Source organism: Suricata suricatta, chromosome 15 (assembly GCF_006229205.1).
Source record: "Suricata suricatta isolate VVHF042 chromosome 15, meerkat_22Aug2017_6uvM2_HiC, whole genome shotgun sequence".
NCBI lineage: Eukaryota > Metazoa > Chordata > Mammalia > Carnivora > Herpestidae > Suricata > Suricata suricatta.
Genome location: NC_043714.1, coordinates 9902598 through 9908545, shown reverse-complemented (window position 1 = coordinate 9908545; position 5948 = coordinate 9902598). Strand labels below are relative to the sequence as shown.

Genomic DNA, 5948 nt, shown 5'->3' with positions numbered 1-5948 from the left:
AGGTCTCATTTTTCCAAGCCTTTAATCATTTCTGTGGTAAAGAACGAAGTGCACATCCCTTTTTTGTCTCCTTCTGGACTGAGGTGCTGACCGGTCTAAGTCCTGCCGGCTACATTTAGCCCAAGTGGTACCTTCCCTGTTTAAATCGAGGGTTGCTGTTGACTCATCGTGTCTTTTTGAAAACCAACAATAACGCAACACCGCTATGAACACAGTTCAAAATCAGACCCACAGTGTCCAAGTGAACCAGAATCATCTTTCCTTTGTATTACTTTGTTTCCCTTTTGGGCTCCACTTACACGGGAACGCGGGAGCCTTGATTATCCATTTTCAACAAAATAGCAGTTACTGAGGCAGGCATATTAACTCAGGTAAAGCAAAATGATTGTTCCTTTCATCTCGGCAATTCCACACCTACTCACCTTCCAACTGACTTTTTATAGAATATTAGTTTGCATTAAAAAAAATCCATTTAATTGCCTCGGAGAAACACTTGCTGCCACGCTCGAGGCCGATACCATGTTGCAGCTGCTCCTATTTAAGGCATAATTGTAGCCTCACTCTTCCACAAGGAACTAATTCTGATTTTGAAAGGATTTGTCCTCACAGTTTATCCTGATGAGAGGGGACTGGATTATTGCCGTGTAAAATAGCTGAATAGTACTATTATCGCTATTATGCCACAAATGTTGTATATTGTTGAAGATCAAAGTATGGTACCACACTCAGTGGCAAGACACGCAAGCCTGGCACACTTCCCATGTTATGTAAAAAATACTGCATTTTATGAGTCATTTAGTACCATGTGAGGTGTCTGTGGACCCTATATCATTTCCTTCAAACTTTCCTCGTCATTCTGAAGTCCTTTATTTTCTGGTTGAAAGACTTACAATCTAGTCATTTCTCACTGGTCTCCCCAGGAAATAAACTTCAGTACTCTGTGTCTTCCCATTGCATTATGTTATGTATTGCATATCATTCTGCTTTACATTTAAATTACTTGAGAAAACCATCAAATAACTGTGGACAACGGTACATCCTAACTGGGAGACTGAGAAAATGTAAACGTTTCCTATCAAAACCATTAATGAGGTTTATGGGCCCTTTAAGATGCGTGCGATTCCGCGTTGAATAGATCGTAAGGACGCAAACCTGCCTATTTCACCCCATAATCTTGTTAGGAAGGTAAACCTGTAAACACATGCATAACAAGATGCCTTCTAATAGAAGGCGGTCCATACATAGGAGATGTTCCAATGGATGGTGTTTAGAAAGAGCGAGGTTTTCTTCTACGAGAGAGGGTGGGGTCAGCCGTAACTGGAAAGCTCACCCTTAAATAAGAGGAGGCCAGTGAAGGACTGAATATTAATTTTGTTATAAAATGCAGCATGTTTCGATTTTAGTTTCAACATGTGACATTTCAAAATAAATTCCTCTTTCAGATGTTTTATCCATATCGCTTATAGAGGGCTATTACCCATAAGAGACACGAACGCCAGACCTAACAAAAGATACCCCTCATGAAGTGCTTTTTTTTTTTTTTGCTGTTGTTGAGTGATTTTTGTAAGACTCTCATAAATCATGGATAGGATTAGCTGTCCAGGGGATATTTTCCCTAATGCAAAATATTCTGCGTGTAGTTTGGAGACACTACTATAAGACTTAGGATTTAGGTCCACAGTAGGAAGAATCAGTAAACATAAAATGTGGTCAGTGGAAACAAGTGCAAATTTGAAAACTCAATAATTATGAAACTGTAATTAAAATGAAGATGGGTCATGTTGAGGGAACAAAATGAGCTGCTAAGTGTGGTTTGCAATTAGTGGTTAGGATTTCCAATGTAGCTTGTAAAACTAAATAAGAAAGTGAAATTAAATGTAAAGAAATTAGGCCTAGGTCCAGGACATAGGAGGCATTTCAGAATGTGTAGCTATCGGAATTATTACATCCATACTAGTAAGGAGATATTTTGTTCATAGACACACATTTTCTGATCATGGGAGTTCGTCATTCAGATGATCAAATTGTAATCTGGGTCTCTATAATTCATCCCTGTTTAGTTAGAATAATTGAGTCGATGGCCACACCACAGATGATGGGGACTTGGAGGGGCCGGCCTCTATGTCCCCTTTGAGAGCCAACACAAAATAACAATCCAGCTAGGAAATTCACTCACTAAGATTTTATGCTTTTCACATTTCCTATATGCCCATGTTATCTTGCCTTCTGGACCAGTGGTTCTCAATCTTTCCTGAAAGTTAAAAGTGCTGGACAAGGGCTCCTGGGTGGCTCAGTGGGTTAAGTGTCCTACTCCTGCTCAGATCATGATTTCATGGTTCCTGAGAGAGAGCCTGGATGTGAGATTGAGCCCTGCATCAGGCTCTCTGCTGTCAGTTTCCAAGTTCCAAGCCCTCAGATACTCTGTCCCCCTCTCTCTCTTCCCCTTCCCTGCTCGTGCTCTCTCTCTCTCTCAAAAGATATAAACATTTAAAAAGAACTCCTATGCCCTATGGAGCGTCTGGCTGGCTCAGTTGCTTAAGCATCCGACTTCAGCTCAGGTTTGAGCCCCGTGTCGGGTTCTGTGCTGACGGCTCAGAGCCTGGAGCCTGCTTTCGGATTCTGTTTCCCTCTCTCTCTCTCTTTCTCTCTGCTCCTCCCCTGCTCATGCCATGTCTCTCTCTCTCAAAAATAAATAAAACATTAAAAAATTTTTAAATAAAAAACTCCTATGCCCTAAATAGACTGAATCAGAACCTGTCGGGGAGGAGCCCAGGCATGAGTATTTTTCAGTTTCTAGGGTGATTCCACTAACAGGGCAAAGTTGGAAACACTACTCTAGAAGATGTAAACACATCTAAAACAGAATCTCTTCTAAGAAATTTTTCTTTTTTCTTTTAATGTTTTTTTAAAATTTATTTTTGACAGAGAGAGAGAGAGAGAGAGAGAGAGAGAGAGAGAGAGAGAGAGAGGGAGGGAGCAATCATGAGCAGGGAAGGGGCAGAAATAGAGGGAGACACAGAATCTGAAGACAGACCACAGGCTCTGAGCTGTCAGCACAGAGCCCGACATAGCGCTCAAACCTACAGACTGTGAGATCATGACCTGAGCCTCACGACCTGAGCTGAAGTCGGACACTTAACCAAATGAGCCACCCAGGCACCCCAGTAAGTTTTCTATGTCAACCTATACACACTACATAGCATAGGGCTTTGCTCTACTCTTATACTTGCTCAATACTGTACAAACAGGTGGATGGACAAAATAAATTAGCAAACTTTGCCATGATATAGAGTTGAATGTCCTGGAAATTGAAAAATAATATAACACCTCTCCATTCTTTTATCTCCCAAATCAGTTCAACTTTTCCCTAATTTTTTTCTTAGGAGAACTGCTCCTGTTCAATATCTGATAGGCATTGGATGGAGCCTTAAAAAGAGAGGATCTTTTTTTCAGATCAACTGAGATGATTTTCACAGTCTTCACGTCTGAATGATTGGAGTCTTTTTTTTTTTTTTAAACCAACAGCTCACATTCCCACCTGAGTTGGGAAAAACTCAAGCAGTTCTGTCACTCTATCCAAGGGCCCTACCGTTCTACCTGAAGAGAGCATCAGGTCCCCCAGGCTCGGGGCTCAACTGTCTACACTGCCCCAACCACTTGAGATGCCAACTACAAGTCTAGCTTGTTGCCTATGCTTCTGCCCGAGCATCTGTCAATCAGAGGTTCCCATGCCCCCCTCCTCGGGTTTGATTAATTTATTAGAGTGGCTCAGAGGACTCCAGAAAACAGTTTACTTAGTGTGTACCGATTTATTATAAAAGGATATGATAAAGGATACAGAGGAACATCCAGATGGAAGGGATGCCCAGGGCAGGTATGCGAGAAAATGCACAGAGCTGCCACGTTCTCTCCACACGTGCTGCCCTCCCTGAACCTCCGTGTGGTCACCAACCCAGAAGCTCTATGAATCCTCCACGTTTGGGATTTTTATGGAGACTTCCTCATGTAGGCACGATGGATCGTTATCTCCATTTTCATTCCCATCTCCCATGAAGTTGACTTTCACGGCCTACTCTCCACGCAGGAGTGGTTGGAGTTAAGAGCTTTTTAAATCAAGAGTTCACATTCCCGCCCCCACGCCACACCATGCACGAACATATCACTTTGTCCCTCCTGATTGCATATGAAGAAACTGGGCCCAAATCAAGTAGAGGAACACAGTTCCCATGCATGTGGGTTTTCCCTCACAAGGTAGAGGAAAGTAGTAGGTCTAGAGACATCATTGTCTTCCCTAGGTGTCAGGATGTTGATGACAACATTGCTCCCGCCCTGAGCCATTTCATTTTCCTGATGCTCACAGGGCCGTCAAACAGACATTAACTATGGATTCTTTAAATTTTTTAAACCTTTTTATTTAGTTTTGAGAGACAGAGAGAGACAGAGCATGAATGGGGGAGGAGCAGAGAGAGAGAGGGAGACACAGAATCTGAAGCAGGCTTCCGGCTCCGAGCTGTCAGCATAGAGCCCAGTGCGGGGCTCAAACCCATGAACTGTGAGATTATGACCTGAGCCAAAGTCGGAGGCTTAACCAACTGAGCCACCCAGGCATCCCCATCAATTATGGATTTTAAGGATGTTTGTAGAATTGAATTTTGAAATAATGTAATATGTTGGTACTAAATGAACTGATGATAGAAACATAAGTTTGGAAATATTTAATTTCAATCCAAAAGCTTTTTTTAAAATTGTGGCAATACATATAAGCATATTTCAGCATATACAATTGAATTTGAACATTGACATTACAAAACACAAAACTTCATTTAAATTTTATCATAAAGACCTTTATTAAGAGGAAAAACATTTTCTATTTCTTAATTTTATTTTATGCCTTGGAGGACCTGTAAATTCCGAGGTTCTTCTGAAACCAGAGGAGAGGAATCCTTTTTTTCTTACTTCTCTCTCTCCCTACGCAATTTCCACCATGTCAATCTTGAGATAGTAAAAAAGCTGAGTCTTTGCTGCTTATAAAAATGATGAAGAGAAGAAAACAATGGCTTAAGAGGGAAAAAAATAAAAGATGCAAAGCGTACAAAGTCACGTATAGGCGCCCAGTGGTGTTATCATTTCTTATACTTTCTTCATAGACTTTCTTCCAGCTCTGATTGTACCTGACAGGTGCTCTCAATTGCAGAGGAAGCGACATAGCTGTAAGAAAGTTGCAACAGTTGTCAATCAACATGCACTATCAAGTTGTGTGGGGTGGGAAAACAGTAGCCTCCTTGGCAGCCTCCTTCGCAGGGCCTTGGGCCCTACTACTGGGCAGGGGTGCTTCCTCCGGGTAAGGTAAATATATCACCCACCCCTGCCTGGACTTCCCAGCAAGGACAGAGCCTCAGGAATAAATCTGTTGGATTACAGCCAAAATACCTCGATCCCCTCCCTCCCCAGCCATCAGGAAAAACGAAGTGGCAAGTCTCTGTGTTTGAGAGGTAAGGCGGAATAACATGACTGGCGATTTTCTCCTAGCACTTACCTATCAGAGAAATGGGGAGGCTGATTTCAGGTCTTCTGTGCCTCTCCAAGAGTATCACTGGGCTTCCAATGATAAGAGTCAGGAATCCCATCAGGGGCAATAACCGAACCCACGTGTTTTCCCTCTGGCCTGATCCTGGGTGCTGTGACTATTTCCCTATTTACACTTTGACTTACCCCTGCGGGCTTTCTAAAGTTTCTAAGGTAGCCCCAGCCTTGCAAACCCTCCCGTGGGCCACGGATCTTTGGGAGGTGAAAGCTGGAGGCAGAAGCGAGCAATAGAAAGGGGCAGACTCCTAAGCCCATCCACACCCTGCAGTCCTTTCCTGTCCCTAGTCCCCGAGCCCGTTACATCGCAAAGATGATTCGCGCTCCTTGTGGGTTCCTGGTCCCCAGGACCAGCGCTGCGTGGA

General features: G+C 42.9%; 1 long non-coding RNA gene across 1 annotated transcript; it reads right to left on the bottom strand.

The window, feature by feature from the left end:
• Positions 1-4822: 4822 nt before the first annotated feature.
• On the bottom strand, positions 4823-5942 carry LOC115279232. Its single transcript, XR_003903299.1, has 2 exons — positions 5537-5942; positions 4823-5208 (listed from the first exon to the last, which is right to left on the bottom strand). It is a non-coding gene; the product is annotated as an uncharacterized LOC115279232 (long non-coding RNA).
• Positions 5943-5948: the final 6 nt, after the last annotated feature.